Source organism: Maylandia zebra, linkage group LG3 (assembly GCF_041146795.1).
Source record: "Maylandia zebra isolate NMK-2024a linkage group LG3, Mzebra_GT3a, whole genome shotgun sequence".
In the NCBI taxonomy this organism is placed as follows: Eukaryota; Metazoa; Chordata; class Actinopteri; order Cichliformes; family Cichlidae; genus Maylandia; species Maylandia zebra.
In genome coordinates this window covers 52,425,193-52,442,294 of record NC_135169.1, presented here as the reverse complement: position 1 = coordinate 52,442,294, position 17,102 = coordinate 52,425,193, and the positions used below count along the sequence as shown (strand labels likewise).

The 17,102-nt window shown below is 56.9% G+C and overlaps 10 non-coding genes and 1 pseudogene across 10 annotated transcripts; all 11 read right to left on the bottom strand.

Annotated features, from left to right (window-relative positions):
- Positions 1-2,005: 2,005 nt before the first annotated feature.
- On the bottom strand, positions 2,006-2,124 carry LOC143417421 (5S ribosomal RNA). The gene has a single exon (XR_013097642.1). It is a non-coding gene; the product is annotated as a 5S ribosomal RNA (ribosomal RNA).
- Positions 2,125-2,945: 821 nt separating this feature from the next.
- Positions 2,946-3,064, bottom strand: LOC143417467 (5S ribosomal RNA). The gene has a single exon (XR_013097688.1). It is a non-coding gene; the product is annotated as a 5S ribosomal RNA (ribosomal RNA).
- Positions 3,065-4,395: 1,331 nt separating this feature from the next.
- Positions 4,396-4,514, bottom strand: LOC143417550 (5S ribosomal RNA; annotated as a pseudogene).
- Positions 4,515-5,957: 1,443 nt separating this feature from the next.
- On the bottom strand, positions 5,958-6,076 carry LOC143417427 (5S ribosomal RNA). The gene has a single exon (XR_013097648.1). It is a non-coding gene; the product is annotated as a 5S ribosomal RNA (ribosomal RNA).
- Positions 6,077-7,016: 940 nt separating this feature from the next.
- Positions 7,017-7,135, bottom strand: LOC143417865 (5S ribosomal RNA). The gene has a single exon (XR_013098012.1). It is a non-coding gene; the product is annotated as a 5S ribosomal RNA (ribosomal RNA).
- Positions 7,136-8,458: 1,323 nt separating this feature from the next.
- Positions 8,459-8,577, bottom strand: LOC143417149 (5S ribosomal RNA). Its single transcript, XR_013097366.1, has one exon. It is a non-coding gene; the product is annotated as a 5S ribosomal RNA (ribosomal RNA).
- A 1,842-nt stretch (positions 8,578-10,419) lies between these two features.
- LOC143417148 (5S ribosomal RNA) lies at positions 10,420-10,538 on the bottom strand. Its single transcript, XR_013097365.1, has one exon. It is a non-coding gene; the product is annotated as a 5S ribosomal RNA (ribosomal RNA).
- A 1,135-nt stretch (positions 10,539-11,673) lies between these two features.
- LOC143417391 (5S ribosomal RNA) lies at positions 11,674-11,792 on the bottom strand. The gene has a single exon (XR_013097612.1). It is a non-coding gene; the product is annotated as a 5S ribosomal RNA (ribosomal RNA).
- Positions 11,793-14,218: 2,426 nt separating this feature from the next.
- On the bottom strand, positions 14,219-14,337 carry LOC143417420 (5S ribosomal RNA). The gene has a single exon (XR_013097641.1). It is a non-coding gene; the product is annotated as a 5S ribosomal RNA (ribosomal RNA).
- A 940-nt stretch (positions 14,338-15,277) lies between these two features.
- LOC143417864 (5S ribosomal RNA) lies at positions 15,278-15,396 on the bottom strand. The gene has a single exon (XR_013098011.1). It is a non-coding gene; the product is annotated as a 5S ribosomal RNA (ribosomal RNA).
- Positions 15,397-16,719: 1,323 nt separating this feature from the next.
- Positions 16,720-16,838, bottom strand: LOC143417147 (5S ribosomal RNA). Its single transcript, XR_013097364.1, has one exon. It is a non-coding gene; the product is annotated as a 5S ribosomal RNA (ribosomal RNA).
- Positions 16,839-17,102: the final 264 nt, after the last annotated feature.

Here is a 17,102-nt window from a genome sequence, read left to right as displayed (position 1 = left end):
GGCCCTGGATTGTTGAAGATGGCCTCAGGAACCAGCACAGGGCCTGGTGTGTTGTACATGGCCACAGCTAGCAGCACAGGGCCTGGTTTGGTGAAGATGGCCTCGGCCAGAAGCGCAGGGCCTGGTGTGATGTGAGTGGCCTGAGCAAGAGCCACAGGACCTGGTGTGGTGTAAGTGGCCTCAGCCAGAAGCCACAGGCACTGGTGTGGTGTAAGTGCCCTCAGCCAGCAGCCACAGGCCCTGGTGTGGTGTAAGTGGCCTCAGCCAGCAGCCACAGGCCCTGGTGTGGTGTAAGTGGCCTCAGCCAGCAGCCACAGGCCCTGGTGTGGTGTAAGTGGCCTCAGCCAGTGCCACAGGCCCTGGTGTGGTGTAAGTGGCCTGAGCAAGAGTCACAGACCCTGGTGTGGTGTAATTGGCCTCAATAGCAACTAAGGCCCTGGTGTGGTGTAAGTGGCCTCAGCCAGAAGCCACAGGCACTGGTGTGGTGTAAGTGGCCTCAGCCAGCAGCCACAGGCCCTGGTGTGGTGTAAGTGGCCTCAGCCAGCAGCCACAGGCCCTGGTGTGGTGTAAGTGGCCTCAGCCAGAGCCACAGGCCCTGGTGTGGTGTAAGTAGCCTCAGCCAGTGCCACAGGCCCTGGTGTGGTGTAAGTGGCCTGAGCAAGAGCCACAGACCCTGGTGTGGTGTAATTGGCCTCAATAGCAACTAATGCCCTGGTGTGGTGTAGGTGGCCTCAGCCAGCAGCCACAGGCCCTGGTGTGGTGTAAGTGGCCTCAATAGCAACTAATGCCCTGGTGTGGTGTAAGTGGCCTCAGCCAGCAGCCACAGGCCCTGGTGTGGTGTAAGTGGCCTGAGCAAGAGCCACAGACCCTGGTGTGGTGTAATTGGCCTCAATAGCAACTAAGGCCCTGGTGTGGTGTAAGTGGCCTCAGCCAGTGCCACAGGCCCTGGTGTGGAGTAAGTGGCCTCAATAGCAACTAAGGCTCTGGTGTGGTGTATGTGGCCTCAGCCAGCAGCCACAGGCCCTGGTGTGGTGTAAGTGGCCTCAGAAGCAAATAAGACCGTGGTGTGGTGTATGTGGCCTCAGCCAGCAGCCACAGGCCCTGGTGTGGTGTAAGTGGCCTCAATAGCAACTAAGGCCCTGGTGTGGTGTAAGTGGCCTCAGCCAGCAGCCACAGGCCCTGGTGTGGTGTAAGTGGCCTCAGCCAGCAGCCACAGGCCCTGGTGTGGTGTAAGTGGCCTCAGCCAGCAGCCACAGGCCCTGGTGTGGTGTAAGTGGCCTCAGCCAGCAGCCACAGGCCCTGGTGTGGTGTAAGTGGCCTCAGCCAGCAGCCACAGGCCCTGGTGTGGTGTAAGTGGCCTCAGCCAGAGCCACAGGCCCTGGTGTGGTGTAAGTGGCCTCAGCCAGTGCCACAGGCCCTGGTGTGGTGTAAGTGGCCTGAGCAAGAGCCACAGACCCTGGTGTGGTGTAATTGGCCTCAATAGCAACTAATGCCCTGGTGTGGTGTAGGTAGCCTCAGCCAGCAGCCACAGGCCCTGGTGTGGTGTAAGTGGCCTCAATAGCAGCTAATGCCCTGATGTGGTGTAAGTGGCCTCAGCCAGCAGCCACAGGCCCTGGTGTGGTGTAAGTGGCCTGACCAAGAGCCACAGACCCTGGTGTGGTGTAATTGGCCTCAATAGCAACAAAGGCCCTGGTGTGGTGTAGGTGGCCTCAGCCAGCAGCCACAGGCCCTGGTGTGGTGTAAGTGGCCTCAGCCAGCAGCCACAGGCCCTGGTGTGGTGTAAGTGGCCTCAGCCAGCAGCCACAGGCCCTGATGTGGTGTAAGTGGCCCCAGCCGGTCACTCAGTCCCTGGTGTGGTGTAGGTGGCATCAGCTAGCAGCACAAGACATTGGAAAAGAGCCAAAAGCAATGTCGTTAATGTGCCCTCATTAATGGGCAGCTGCTTTTGGTCTTTTAATACACCCCTTCTCTGGATCAAAAGCGGTTCAATGACATGAAAATGAAAGGCTTACAGTACCAGGTATTCCCAGGCAGTCTCCCATCCAAGTACCAACCAAGCCCAGCCCTGCTTAGCTTCCGAGATCAGACGAGGTCGGGCGTGCTCAGGGTGGTATGGCCGTAAGCTGCTGGCCCCAGCACAATGTCTCAATTTATGGATTCAACTGATTAGGTGGCAAGTACCTGAAGTTACGAAGACAATCCTTTAACCATACCTGCATGTTTGCATAATACCCTAACCCAAAGGCTCAGTTTAGCATTTATCTAACAGCACAGGCCCTGGATTGTTGAAGATGGCCTCAGGAACCAGCACAGGGCCTGGTGTGTTGTACATGGCCACAGCTAGCAGCACAGGGCCTGGTTTGGTGAAGATGGCCTCGGCCAGAAGCGCAGGGCCTGGTGTGATGTGAGTGGCCTCAGCCAGAAGCCACAGGCACTGGTGTGGTGTAAGTGCCCTCAGCCAGCAGCCACAGGCCCTGGTGTGGTGTAAGTGGCCTCAGCCAGCAGCCACAGGCCCTGGTGTGGTGTAAGTGGCCTCAGCCAGCAGCCACAGGCCCTGGTGTGGTGTAAGTGGCCTCAGCCAGTGCCACAGGCCCTGGTGTGGTGTAAGTGGCCTGAGCAAGAGTCACAGACCCTGGTGTGGTGTAATTGGCCTCAATAGCAACTAAAGCCCTGGTGTTGTGTATGTGGCCTCAGCCAGCAGCCACAGGCCCTGGTGTGGTGTAAGTGGCCTGAGCCAGAGCCACAGGCCCTGATGTGGTGTAAGTGGCCCCAGCCGGTCACTCAGGCCCTGGTGTGGTGTAGGTGGCATCAGCTAGCAGCACAAGACATTGGAAAACAGCCAAAAGGAGTGTCGTTAATGTGCCCTCATTAATGGGCAGCTGCTTTTGGTCTTTTAATACACCCCTTCTCTGGATCAAAAGCGGTTCAATGACATGAAAATGAAAGGCTTACAGCACCAGGTATTCCCAGGCAGTCTCCCATCCAAGTACTAACCAAGCCCAGCCCTGCTTAGCTTCCTAGATCAGACGAGGTCGGGCGTGCTCAGGGTGGTATGGCCGTAAGCTGCTGGCCCCAGCACAATGTCTCAATTTATGGATTCAACTGATTAGGTGGCAAGTACCTGAAGTTACGAAGACAATCCTATAACCATAACTGCATGTTTGCATAATACCCTAACCCAAAGGCTCAGTTTGGCATTTATCCAACAGCACAGGCCCTGGATTGTTGAAGATGGCCTCTGGAACCAGCACAGGGCCTGGTTGGGTGAAGATGGCCTCGGCCAGAAGCACAGGGTCTGGTGTGATATGAGTGGCCTGAGCAAGAGCCACAGGCCCTGGTGTGGTGTAAGTGGCCTCAGCCAGCAGCCACAGGCCCTGGTGTGGTGTAAGTGGCCTCAGCCAGCAGCCACAGGCCCTGGTGTGGTGTAAGTGGCCTCAGCCAGTGCCACAGGCCCTGGTGTGGTGTAATTGGCCTCAATAGCAACTAAGGCCCTGGTGTGGTGTATGTGGCCTCAGCCAGCAGCCACAGGCCCTTGTGTGGTGTACATGGCCACAGCCAGCAGCCACAGGCCCTGGTGTTCTGTAAGTGGCCTCAATAGCAACTAAGGCCCTGGTGTGGTGTAAGTGGCCTCAGCCAGCAGCCACAGGCCTTGGTGTGGTGTAAGTCGCCTCATCCAGCAGCCACAGGCCCTGGTGTGGTGTAAGTGGCCTCAGCCAGCAGCCACAGGCCCTGGTGTGGTGTAAGTGGCCTCAGCCAGTGCCAGAGGCCCTGGTGTGGTGTAATTGGCCTCAATAGCAACTAAGGCCCTGGTGTGGTGTATGTGGCCTCAGCCAGCAGCCACAGGCCCTGGTGTGGTGTAAGTGGCCTCAGAAGCAAATAAGGCCGTGGTGTGGTGTAAGTGGCCTCAGCCAGAGCCACAGGCCCTGGTGTGGTGTAAGTGGCCTGAGCAAGAGCCACAGGCCCTGGTGTGGTGTAAGTGGTCTCAGCCAGCAGCCACAGGCCCTGGTGTGGTGTAGGTGGCCTCAGCCAGCAGCCACAGGCCCTTGTGTGGTGTAAGTGGCCTCAGCCAGCAGCCACAGGCCCTGGTGTGGTGTAAGTCGCCTGAGCAAGAGCCACAGACCCTGGTGTGGTGTAATTGGCCTCAATAGCAACTAAGGCCCTGGTGTGGTGTAGGTGGCCTCAGCCAGCAGCCACAGGCCTTGGTGTGGTGTAAGTGGCCCCAGCCGGTCACTCAGGCCCTGGTGTGGTGTAGGTGGCATCAGCTAGCAGCACAAGACATTGGAAAACAGCCAAAAGCAATGTCGTTAATGTGCCCTCATTAATGGGCAGCTGCTTTTGGTCTTTTAATACACCCCTTCTCTGGATCAAAAGCGGTTCAATGACATGAAAATGAAAGGCTTACAGCACCAGGTATTCCAAGGAAGTCTCCCATCCAAGTACTAACCAAGCCCAGCCCTGCTTAGCTTCCGAGATCAGACGATGTCAGGCGTGCTCAGGGTGGTATGGCCGTAAGCTGCTGGCTCCAGCACAATGTCTCAATTTATGGATTCAAGTAATTAGGTGGCAAGTACCTGAAGTTACGAAGACAATCCTATAACCATACCTGCATGTTTGCATAATACCCTAACCCAAAGGCTCAGTTTAGCATTTATCTAACAGCACAGGCCCTGGATTGTTGAAGATGGCCTCAGGAACCAGAACAGGGCCTGGTGTGTTGTACATGGCCACAGCTAGCAGCACAGGGCCTGGTTTGGTGAAGATGGCCTCGGCCAGAAGCACAGGCCCTGGTGTGATATGAGTGGCCTGAGCAAGAGCCACAGGCCCTGGTGTGGTGTAATTGGCCTCAATAGCAACTAAGGCCCTGGTGTGGTGTAAGTGGCCTCAGCCAGAGCCACAGGCCATGGTGTGGTGTAAGTGGCCTCAATAGCAACTAAGGCCCTGGTGTGGTGTAAGTGGCCTCAGCCAGAGCCACAGGCCCTGGTGTGGTGTAAGTGGCCTCAGCCAGTGCCACAGGCCCTGGTGTGGTGTAAGTGGCCTGAGCAAGAGCCACAGACCCTGGTGTGGTGTAATTGGCCTCAATAGCAACTAATGCCCTGGTGTGGTGTAAGTGGCCTCAGCCAGCAGCCACAGGCTCTGGTGTGGTGTAAGTGGCCTGAGCAAGAGCCACAGACCCTGGTGTGGGGTAATTGGCCTCAATAGCAACTAAGGCCCTGGTGTGGTGTAGGTGGCCTCAGCCAGCAGCCACAGGCCCTGGTGTGGTGTAAGTGGCCTCAGCCAGCGGCCACAGGCCCTGGTGTGGTGTAAGTGGCCTCAGAAGCAAATAAGGCCGTGGTGTGTTGTATGTGGCCTCAGCCAGCAGCCACAGGCCCTGGTGTGGTGTAAGTGGCCTCAATAGCAACTAAGGCCCTGGTGTGGTGTAAGTGGCCTCAGCCAGCAGCCACAGGCCTTGGTGTGGTGTAAGTCGCCTCATCCAGCAGCCACAGGCCCTGGTGTGGTGTAAGTGGCCTCAGCCAGAGCCACAGGCCCTGGTGTGGTGTAATTGGCCTCAATAGCAACTAATGCCCTGGTGTGGTGTAAGTGGCCTCAGCCAGCAGCCACAGGCCCTGATGTGGTGTAAGTGGCCGCAGCCGGTCACTCAGGCCCTGGTGTGGTGTAGGTGGCCTCAGCCAGCAGCCACAGGCCTTGGTGTGGTGTAAGTCGCCTCATCCAGCAAATACAGGCCCTGGTGTGGTGTAAGTGGCCTCAGCCAGAGCCACAGGCCCTGATGTGGTGTAAGTGGCCCCAGCCGGTCACTCAGGCCCTGGTGTGGTGTAGGTGGCATCAGCTAGCAGCACAAGACATTGGAAAAGAGCCAAAAGCAATGTCGTTAATGTGCCCTCATTAATGGGCAGCTGCTTTTGGTCTTTTAATACACCCCTTCTCTGGATCAAAAGCGGTTCAATGACATGAAAATGAAAGGCTTACAGCACCAGGTATTCCAAGGAAGTCTCCCATCCAAGTACTAACCAAGCCCAGCCCTGCTTAGCTTCCGAGATCAGACGTGGTCGGGCATGCTCAGGGTGGTATGGCCGTAAGCTGCTGGCCATAGCACAATGTCTCAATTTATGGATTCAACTGATTAGGTGGCAAGTACCTGAAGTTACGAAGACAATCCTATAACCATACCTGCATGTTTGCATAATACCCTAACCCAAAGGCTCAGTTTAGCATTTATCCAACAGCACAGGCCCTGGATTGTTGAAGATGGCCTCAGGAACCAGAACAGGGCCTGGTGTGTTGTACATGGCCACAGCTAGCAGCACAGGGCCTGGTTTGGTGAAGATGGCCTCGGCCAGAAGCACAGGGCCTGGTGTGATATGAGTGGCCTGAGCAAGAGCCACAGGCCCTGGTGTGGTGTAGGTGGCCTGAGCAAGAGCCACAGGCCCTGGTGTGGTGTATGTGGCCTCAGCCAGCAGCCACAGGCCCTGGTGTGGTGTAAGTGGCCTCAGCCAGCAGCCACAGGCCCTGGTGTGGTGTAAGTGGCCTCAGCCAGCAGCCACAGGCCCTTGTGTGGTGTAAGTGGCCTCAGCCAGCAGCCACAGGCCCTGGTGTGGTGTAAGTGGCCTCAGCCAGCAGCCACAGGCCCTGGTGTGGTGTAAGTGGCCTGAGCAAGAGCCACAGACCCTGGTGTGGTGTAATTGGCCTCAATAGCAACTAAGGCCCTGGTGTGGTGTAGGTGGCCTCAGCCAGCAGCCACAGGCCCTGGTGTGGTGTAAGTGGCCTCAGCCAGCAGCCACAGGCCCTGGTGTGGTGTAAGTGGCCTCAGCCAGAGCCACAGGCCCTGATGTGGTGTAAGTGGCCCCAGCCGGTCACTCAGGCCCTGGTGTGGTGTAGGTGGCATCAGCTAGCAGCACAAGACATTGGAAAACAGCCAAAAGCAATGTCGTTAATGTGCCCTCATCAATGGGCAGCTGCTTTTGGTCTTTTAATACACCCCTTCTCTGGATCAAAAGCGGTTCAATGACATGAAAATGAAAGGCTTACAGCACCAGGTATTCCAAGGAAGTCTCCCATCCAAGTACTAACCAAGCCCAGCCCTGCTTAGCTTCCGAGATCAGATGAGGTCGGGCGTGCTCAGGGTGGTATGGCCGTAAGCTGCTGGCCCCAGCACAATGTCTCAATTTATGGATTCAACTGATTAGGTGGCAAGTACCTGAAGTTACGAAGACAATCCTATAACCATACCTGCATGTTTGCATAATACCCTAGGCTCAGTTTGGCATTTATCTAACAGCACAGGCCCTGGATTGTTGAAGATGGCCTCTGGAACCAGCACAGGGCCTGGTGTGTTGTACATGGCCACAGCAAGCAGCACAGGGCCAGGTTTGGTGAAGATGGTCTCGGCCAGAAGCACAGGGTCTGGTGTGATATGAGTGGCCTGAGCAAGAGCCACAGGCCCTGGTGTGGTGTAAGTGGCCTCAGCCAGAAGCCACAGGCCCTTGTGTGGTGTAAGTGGCCTCAGCCAGAAGCCACAGGCCCTGGTGTGGTGTAAGTGGCCTCAGCCAGTGCCACAGGCCCTGGTGTGGTGTAATTGGCCTCAATAGCAACTAAGGCCCTGGTGTTGTGTATGTGGCCTCAGCCAGCAGCCACAGGCCCTGGTGTGGTGTAAGTGGCCTCAGAAGCAAATAAGGCCCTGGTGTGGTGTAAGTGGCCTCAATAGCAACTAAGGCCCTGGTGTGGTGTAAGTGGCCTCAGCCAGCAGCACAAGGCCTGGTGTGTTGTACATGGCCACAGCAAGCAGCACTGGGCCAGGTTTGGTGAAGATGGCCTTGGCCAGAAGCACAGGGTCTGGTGTGATATGAGTGGCCTGAGCAAGAGCCACAGGCCCTGGTGTGGTGTAAGTGGCCTCAGCCAGAAGCCACAGGCCCTGGTGTGGTGTAGGTGGCCTCAGCCAGCAGCCACAGGCCCTTGTGTGGTGTAAGTGGCCTCAGCCAGCAGCCACAGGCCCTGGTGTGGTGTAAGTGGCCTCAGCCAGCAGCCACAGGCCCTGGTGTGGTGTAAGTGGCCTCAGCCAGCAGCCACAGGCCCTGGTGTGGTGTAAGTGGCCTGAGCAAGAGCCACAGACCCTGGTGTGGTGTAATTGGCCTCAATAGCAACTAAGGCCCTGGTGTGGTGTAGGTGGCCTCAGCCAGCAGCCACAGGCCCTGGTGTGGTGTAAGTGGCCTCAGCCAGCAGCCACAGGCCCTGGTGTGGTGTAAGTGGCCTCAGCCAGAGCCACAGGCCCTGATGTGGTGTAAGTGGCCCCAGCCGGTCACTCAGGCCCTGGTGTGGTGTAGGTGGCATCAGCTAGCAGCACAAGACATTGGAAAACAGCCAAAAGCAATGTCGTTAATGTGCCCTCATTAATGGGCAGCTGCTTTTGGTCTTTTAATACACACCTTCTCTGGATCAAAAGCGGTTCAATGACATGAAAATGAAAGGCTTACAGCACCAGGTATTCCAAGGAAGTCTCCCATCCAAGTACTAACCAAGCCCAGCCCTGCTTAGCTTCCGAGATCAGACGAGGTCGGGCGTGCTCAGGGTGGTATGGCCGTAAGCTGCTGGCCCCAGCACAATGTCTCAATTTATGGATTCAACTGATTAGGTGGCAAGTACCTGAAGTTACGAAGACAATCCTATAACCATACCTGCATGTTTGCATAATACCCTAACCCAAAGGCTCAGTTTAGCATTTATCCAACAGCACAGGCCCTGGATTGTTGAAGATGGCCTCAGGAACCAGAACAGGGCCTGGTGTGTTGTACATGGCCACAGCTAGCAGCACAGGGCCTAGTTTGGTGAAGATGGCCTCGGCCAGAAGCGCAGGGCCTTGTCTGATGTTAGTGGCCTGAGCAAGAGCCACAGGCCCTGGTGTGGTGTAAGTGGCCTCAGCCAGAAGCCACAGGCACTGGTGTGGTGTAAGTGCCCTCAGCCAGCAGCCATAGGCCCTGGTGTGGTGTAAGTGGCCTCAGCCAGCAGCCACAGGCCCTGGTGTGGTGTAAGTGGCCTCAGCCAGCAGCCACAGGCCCTGGTGTGGTGTAAGTGGCCTCAGCCAGTGCCACAGGCCCTGGTGTGGTGTAAGTGGCCTGAGCAAGAGTCACAGACCCTGGTGTGGTGTAATTGGCCTCAATAGCAACTAAGGCCCTGGTGTGGTGTAAGTGGCCTCAGCCAGAAGCCACAGGCACTGGTGTGGTGTAAGTGGCCTCAGCCAGCAGCCACAGGCCCTGGTGTGGTGTAAGTAGCCTCAGCCAGAGCCACAGGCCCTGGTGTGGTGTAAGTAGCCTCAGCCAGTGCCACAGGCCCTGGTGTGGTGTAAGTGGCCTGAGCAAGAGCCACAGACCCTGGTGTGGTGTAATTGGCCTCAATAGCAACTAATGCTCTGGTGTGGTGTAGGTGGCCTCAGCCAGCAGCCACAGGCCCTGGTGTGGTGTAAGTGGCCTCAATAGCAACTAAGGCCCTGGTGTGGTGTAAGTGGCCTCAGCCAGTGCCACAGGCCCTGGTGTGGTGTAATTGGCCTCAATAGCAACTAATGCCCTGGTGTGGTGTAAGTGGCCTCAGCCAGCAGCCACAGGCTCTGGTGTGGTGTAAGTGGCCTGAGCAAGAGCCACAGACCCTGGTGTGGGGTAATTGGCCTCAATAGCAACTAAGGCCCTGGTGTGGTGTAGGTGGCCTCAGCCAGCAGCCACAGGCCCTGGTGTGGTGTAAGTGGCCTCAGCCAGCAGCCACAGGCCCTGGTGTGGTGTAAGTGGCCTCAGAAGCAACTAAGGCCCTGGTGTGGTGTAAGTGGCCTCAGCCAGCAGCCACAGGCCCTGGTGTGGTGTAAGTGGCCTCAGCCAGAAGCCAAAGGCCCTGGTGTGGTGTAGGTGGCCTCAGCCAGCAGCCACAGGCCCTTGTGTGGTGTAAGTGGCCTCAGCCAGCAGCCACAGGCCCTAGTGTGGTGTAAGTGGCCTCAGCCAGCAGCCACAGGCCCTGGTGTGGTGTAAGTGGCCTCAGCCAGCAGCCACAGGCCCTGGTGTGGTGTAAGTGGCCTGAGCAAGAGCCACAGACCCTGGTGTGGTGTAATTGGCCTCAATAGCAACTAAGGCCCTGGTGTGGTGTAGGTGGCCTCAGCCAGCAGCCACAGGCCCTGGTGTGGTGTAAGTGGCCTCAGCCAGCAGCCACAGGCCCTGGTGTGGTGTAAGTGGCCTCAGCCAGAGCCACAGGCCCTGATGTGGTGTAAGTGGCCCCAGCCGGTCACTCAGGCCCTGGTGTGGTGTAGGTGGCATCAGCTAGCAGCACAAGACATTGGAAAACAGCCAAAAGCAATGTCGTTAATGTGCCCTCATTAATGGGCAGCTGCTTTTGGTCTTTTAATACACACCTTCTCTGGATCAAAAGCGGTTCAATGACATGAAAATGAAAGGCTTACAGCACCAGGTATTCCAAGGAAGTCTCCCATCCAAGTACTAACCAAGCCCAGCCCTGCTTAGCTTCCGAGATCAGACGAGGTCGGGCGTGCTCAGGGTGGTATGGCCGTAAGCTGCTGGCCCCAGCACAATGTCTCAATTTATGGATTCAACTGATTAGGTGGCAAGTACCTGAAGTTACGAAGACAATCCTATAACCATACCTGCATGTTTGCATAATACCCTAACCCAAAGGCTCAGTTTAGCATTTATCCAACAGCACAGGCCCTGGATTGTTGAAGATGGCCTCAGGAACCAGAACAGGGCCTGGTGTGTTGTACATGGCCACAGCTAGCAGCACAGGGCCTGGTTTGGTGAAGATGGCCTTGGCCAGAAGCACAGGGTCTGGTGTGATATGAGTGGCCTGAGCAAGAGCCACAGGCCCTGGTGTGGAGTAAGTGGCCTGAGCAAGAGCCACAGGCCCTGGTGTGGTGTAATTGGCCTCAATAGCAACTAAGGCCCTGGTGTGGTGTATGTGGCCTCAGCCAGGAGCCACAGGCCCTGGTGTGGTGTAAGTGGCCTCAATAGCAACTAAGGCCCTGGTGTGGTGTAAGTGGCCTCAGCCAGCAGCCACAGGCCCTGGTGTGGTGTATGTGGCCTCAGCCAGCAGCCACAGGCCCTGGTGTGGTGTAAGTGGCCTCAGCCAGCAGCCACAGGCCCTGGTGTGGTGTAAGTGGCCTCAATAGCAACTAAGGCCCTGGTGTGGTGTAGGTGGCCTCAGCCAGCAGCCACAGGCCCTGGTGTGGTGTAAGTGGCCTCAGCCAGCAGCCACAGGCCCTTGTGTGGTGTAAGTGGCCTCAGCCAGCAGCCACAGGCCCTGGTGTGGTGTAAGTGGCCTCATCCAGCAGCCACAGGCCCTGGTGTGGTGTAAGTGGCCTGAGCAAGAGCCACAGACCCTGGTGTGGTGTAATTGGCCTCAATAGCAACTAAGGCCCTGGTGTGGTGTAGGTGGCCTCAGCCAGCAGCCACAGGCCCTGGTGTGGTGTAAGTGGCCTCAGCCAGCAGCCACAGGCCCTGATGTGGTGTAAGTGGCCCCAGCCGGTCACTCAGGCCCTGGTGTGGTGTAGGTGGCATCAGCTAGCAGCACAAGACATTGGAAAACAGCCAAAAGCAATGTCGTTAATGTGCCCTCATTAATGGGCAGCTGCTTTTGGTCTTTTAATACACCCCTTCTCTGGATCAAAAGCGGTTCAATGACATGAAAATGAAAGGCTTACAGCACCAGGTATTCCCAGGCAGTCTCCCATCCAAGTACTAACCAAGCCCAGCCCTGCTTAGCTTCCGAGATCAGACGAGGTCAGGCGTGCTCAGGGTGGTATGGCCGTAAGTTGCTGGCCCCAGCACAATGTCTCAATTTATGGATTCAACTGATTAGGTGGCAAGTACCTGAAGTTACGAAGACAATCCTTTAACCATACCTGCATGTTTGCATAATACCCTAACCCAAAGGCTCAGTTTAGCATTTATCTAACAGCACAGGCCCTGGATTGTTGAAGATGGCCTCAGGAACCAGCACAGGGCCTGGTGTGTTGTACATGGCCACAGCTAGCAGCACAGGGCCTGGTTTGGTGAAGATGGCCTCGGCCAGAAGCGCAGGGTCTGGTGTGATGTGAGTGGCCTGAGCAAGAGCCACAGGCCCTGGTGTGGTGTAAGTGGCCTCAGCCAGAAGCCACAGGCACTGGTGTGGTGTAAGTGGCCTCAGCCAGCAGCCACAGGCCCTGGTGTGGTGTAAGTGGCCTCAGCCAGCAGCCACAGGCCCTGGTGTGGTGTAAGTGGCCTCAGCCAGCAGCCACAGGCCCTGGTGTGGTGTAAGTGGCCTCAGCCAGAGCCACAGGCCCTGGTGTGGTGTAAGTGGCCTCAGCCAGTGCCACAGGCCCTGGTGTGGTGTAATTGGCCTCAATCGCAACTAATGCCCTGGTGTGGTGTAGGTGGCCTCAGCCAGCAGCCAAAGGCCCTGGTGTGGTGTAAGTGGCCTCAATAGCAACTAATGCCCTGGTGTGGTGTAAGTGGCCTCAGCCAGTGCCACAGGCCCTGGTGTGGTGTAAGTGGCCTGAGCAAGAGCCACAGACCCTGGTGTGGTGTAATTGGCCTCAATAGCAACTAAGGCCCTGGTGTGGTGTAGGTGGCCTCAGCCAGCAGCCACAGGCCCTGGTGTGGTGTAAGTGGCCTCAGCCAGCAGCCACAGGCCCTGGTGTGGTGTAAGTGGCCTCAGCCAGCAGCCACAGGCCCTGGTGTGGTGTAAGTGGCCTCAGCCAGAGCCACAGGCCCTGGTGTGGTGTAAGTAGCCTCAGCCAGTGCCACAGGCCCTGGTGTGGTGTAAGTGGCCTGAGCAAGAGCCACAGACCCTGGTGTGGTGTAATTGGCCTCAATAGCAACTAATGCCCTGGTGTGGTGTAGGTGGCCTCAGCCAGCAGCCACAGGCCCTGGTGTGGTGTAAGTGGCCTCAATAGCAACTAATGCCCTGGTGTGGTGTAAGTGGCCTCAGCCAGCAGCCACAGGCCCTGGTGTGGTGTAAGTGGCCTGAGCAAGAGCCACAGACCCTGGTGTGGTGTAATTGGCCTCAATAGCAACTAAGGCCCTGGTGTGGTGTAAGTGGCCTCAGCCAGTGCCACAGGCCCTGGTGTGGAGTAAGTGGCCTCAATAGCAACTAAGGCTCTGGTGTGGTGTATGTGGCCTCAGCCAGCAGCCACAGGCCCTGGTGTGGTGTAAGTGGCCTCAGAAGCAAATAAGACCGTGGTGTGGTGTATGTGGCCTCAGCCAGCAGCCACAGGCCCTGGTGTGGTGTAAGTGGCCTCAATAGCAACTAAGGCCCTGGTGTGGTGTAAGTGGCCTCAGCCAGCAGCCACAGGCCCTGGTGTGGTGTAAGTGGCCTCAGCCAGCAGCCACAGGCCCTGGTGTGGTGTAAGTGGCCTCAGCCAGCAGCCACAGGCCCTGGTGTGGTGTAAGTGGCCTCAGCCAGCAGCCACAGGCCCTGGTGTGGTGTAAGTGGCCTCAGCCAGCAGCCACAGGCCCTGGTGTGGTGTAAGTGGCCTCAGCCAGAGCCACAGGCCCTGGTGTGGTGTAAGTGGCCTCAGCCAGTGCCACAGGCCCTGGTGTGGTGTAAGTGGCCTGAGCAAGAGCCACAGACCCTGGTGTGGTGTAATTGGCCTCAATAGCAACAAAGGCCCTGGTGTGGTGTAGGTGGCCTCAGCCAGCAGCCACAGGCCCTGGTGTGGTGTAAGTGGCCTCAATAGCAACTAATGCCCTGGTGTGGTGTAGGTAGCCTCAGCCAGCAGCCACAGGCCCTGGTGTGGTGTAAGTGGCCTCAATAGCAGCTAATGCCCTGATGTGGTGTAAGTGGCCTCAGCCAGCAGCCACAGGCCCTGGTGTGGTGTAAGTGGCCTGACCAAGAGCCACAGACCCTGGTGTGGTGTAATTGGCCTCAATAGCAACAAAGGCCCTGGTGTGGTGTAGGTGGCCTCAGCCAGCAGCCACAGGCCCTGGTGTGGTGTAAGTGGCCTCAGCCAGCAGCCACAGGCCCTGGTGTGGTGTAAGTGGCCTCAGCCAGCAGCCACAGGCCCTGATGTGGTGTAAGTGGCCCCAGCCGGTCACTCAGTCCCTGGTGTGGTGTAGGTGGCATCAGCTAGCAGCACAAGACATTGGAAAAGAGCCAAAAGCAATGTCGTTAATGTGCCCTCATTAATGGGCAGCTGCTTTTGGTCTTTTAATACACCCCTTCTCTGGATCAAAAGCGGTTCAATGACATGAAAATGAAAGGCTTACAGTACCAGGTATTCCCAGGCAGTCTCCCATCCAAGTACCAACCAAGCCCAGCCCTGCTTAGCTTCCGAGATCAGACGAGGTCGGGCGTGCTCAGGGTGGTATGGCCGTAAGCTGCTGGCCCCAGCACAATGTCTCAATTTATGGATTCAACTGATTAGGTGGCAAGTACCTGAAGTTACGAAGACAATCCTTTAACCATACCTGCATGTTTGCATAATACCCTAACCCAAAGGCTCAGTTTAGCATTTATCTAACAGCACAGGCCCTGGATTGTTGAAGATGGCCTCAGGAACCAGCACAGGGCCTGGTGTGTTGTACATGGCCACAGCTAGCAGCACAGGGCCTGGTTTGGTGAAGATGGCCTCGGCCAGAAGCGCAGGGCCTGGTGTGATATGAGTGGCCTGAGCAAGAGCCACAGGCCCTGGTGTGGTGTAGGTGGCCTGAGCAAGAGCCACAGGCCCTGGTGTGGTGTATGTGGCCTCAGCCAGCAGCCACAGGCCCTGGTGTGGTGTAAGTGGCCTCAGCCAGCAGCCACAGGCCCTGGTGTGGTGTAAGTGGCCTCAGCCAGCAGCCACAGGCCCTTGTGTGGTGTAAGTGGCCTCAGCCAGCAGCCACAGGCCCTGGTGTGGTGTAAGTGGCCTCAGCCAGCAGCCACAGGCCCTGGTGTGGTGTAAGTGGCCTGAGCAAGAGCCACAGACCCTGGTGTGGTGTAATTGGCCTCAATAGCAACTAAGGCCCTGGTGTGGTGTAGGTGGCCTCAGCCAGCAGCCACAGGCCCTGGTGTGGTGTAAGTGGCCTCAGCCAGCAGCCACAGGCCCTGGTGTGGTGTAAGTGGCCTCAGCCAGAGCCACAGGCCCTGATGTGGTGTAAGTGGCCCCAGCCGGTCACTCAGGCCCTGGTGTGGTGTAGGTGGCATCAGCTAGCAGCACAAGACATTGGAAAACAGCCAAAAGCAATGTCGTTAATGTGCCCTCATCAATGGGCAGCTGCTTTTGGTCTTTTAATACACCCCTTCTCTGGATCAAAAGCGGTTCAATGACATGAAAATGAAAGGCTTACAGCACCAGGTATTCCAAGGAAGTCTCCCATCCAAGTACTAACCAAGCCCAGCCCTGCTTAGCTTCCGAGATCAGATGAGGTCGGGCGTGCTCAGGGTGGTATGGCCGTAAGCTGCTGGCCCCAGCACAATGTCTCAATTTATGGATTCAACTGATTAGGTGGCAAGTACCTGAAGTTACGAAGACAATCCTATAACCATACCTGCATGTTTGCATAATACCCTAGGCTCAGTTTGGCATTTATCTAACAGCACAGGCCCTGGATTGTTGAAGATGGCCTCTGGAACCAGCACAGGGCCTGGTGTGTTGTACATGGCCACAGCAAGCAGCACAGGGCCAGGTTTGGTGAAGATGGTCTCGGCCAGAAGCACAGGGTCTGGTGTGATATGAGTGGCCTGAGCAAGAGCCACAGGCCCTGGTGTGGTGTAAGTGGCCTCAGCCAGAAGCCACAGGCCCTTGTGTGGTGTAAGTGGCCTCAGCCAGAAGCCACAGGCCCTGGTGTGGTGTAAGTGGCCTCAGCCAGTGCCACAGGCCCTGGTGTGGTGTAATTGGCCTCAATAGCAACTAAGGCCCTGGTGTTGTGTATGTGGCCTCAGCCAGCAGCCACAGGCCCTGGTGTGGTGTAAGTGGCCTCAGAAGCAAATAAGGCCCTGGTGTGGTGTAAGTGGCCTCAATAGCAACTAAGGCCCTGGTGTGGTGTAAGTGGCCTCAGCCAGCAGCACAAGGCCTGGTGTGTTGTACATGGCCACAGCAAGCAGCACTGGGCCAGGTTTGGTGAAGATGGCCTTGGCCAGAAGCACAGGGTCTGGTGTGATATGAGTGGCCTGAGCAAGAGCCACAGGCCCTGGTGTGGTGTAAGTGGCCTCAGCCAGAAGCCACAGGCCCTGGTGTGGTGTAGGTGGCCTCAGCCAGCAGCCACAGGCCCTTGTGTGGTGTAAGTGGCCTCAGCCAGCAGCCACAGGCCCTGGTGTGGTGTAAGTGGCCTCAGCCAGCAGCCACAGGCCCTGGTGTGGTGTAAGTGGCCTCAGCCAGCAGCCACAGGCCCTGGTGTGGTGTAAGTGGCCTGAGCAAGAGCCACAGACCCTGGTGTGGTGTAATTGGCCTCAATAGCAACTAAGGCCCTGGTGTGGTGTAGGTGGCCTCAGCCAGCAGCCACAGGCCCTGGTGTGGTGTAAGTGGCCTCAGCCAGCAGCCACAGGCCCTGGTGTGGTGTAAGTGGCCTCAGCCAGAGCCACAGGCCCTGATGTGGTGTAAGTGGCCCCAGCCGGTCACTCAGGCCCTGGTGTGGTGTAGGTGGCATCAGCTAGCAGCACAAGACATTGGAAAACAGCCAAAAGCAATGTCGTTAATGTGCCCTCATTAATGGGCAGCTGCTTTTGGTCTTTTAATACACACCTTCTCTGGATCAAAAGCGGTTCAATGACATGAAAATGAAAGGCTTACAGCACCAGGTATTCCAAGGAAGTCTCCCATCCAAGTACTAACCAAGCCCAGCCCTGCTTAGCTTCCGAGATCAGACGAGGTCGGGCGTGCTCAGGGTGGTATGGCCGTAAGCTGCTGGCCCCAGCACAATGTCTCAATTTATGGATTCAACTGATTAGGTGGCAAGTACCTGAAGTTACGAAGACAATCCTATAACCATACCTGCATGTTTGCATAATACCCTAACCCAAAGGCTCAGTTTAGCATTTATCCAACAGCACAGGCCCTGGATTGTTGAAGATGGCCTCAGGAACCAGAACAGGGCCTGGTGTGTTGTACATGGCCACAGCTAGCAGCACAGGGCCTGGTTTGGTGAAGATGGCCTTGGCCAGAAGCA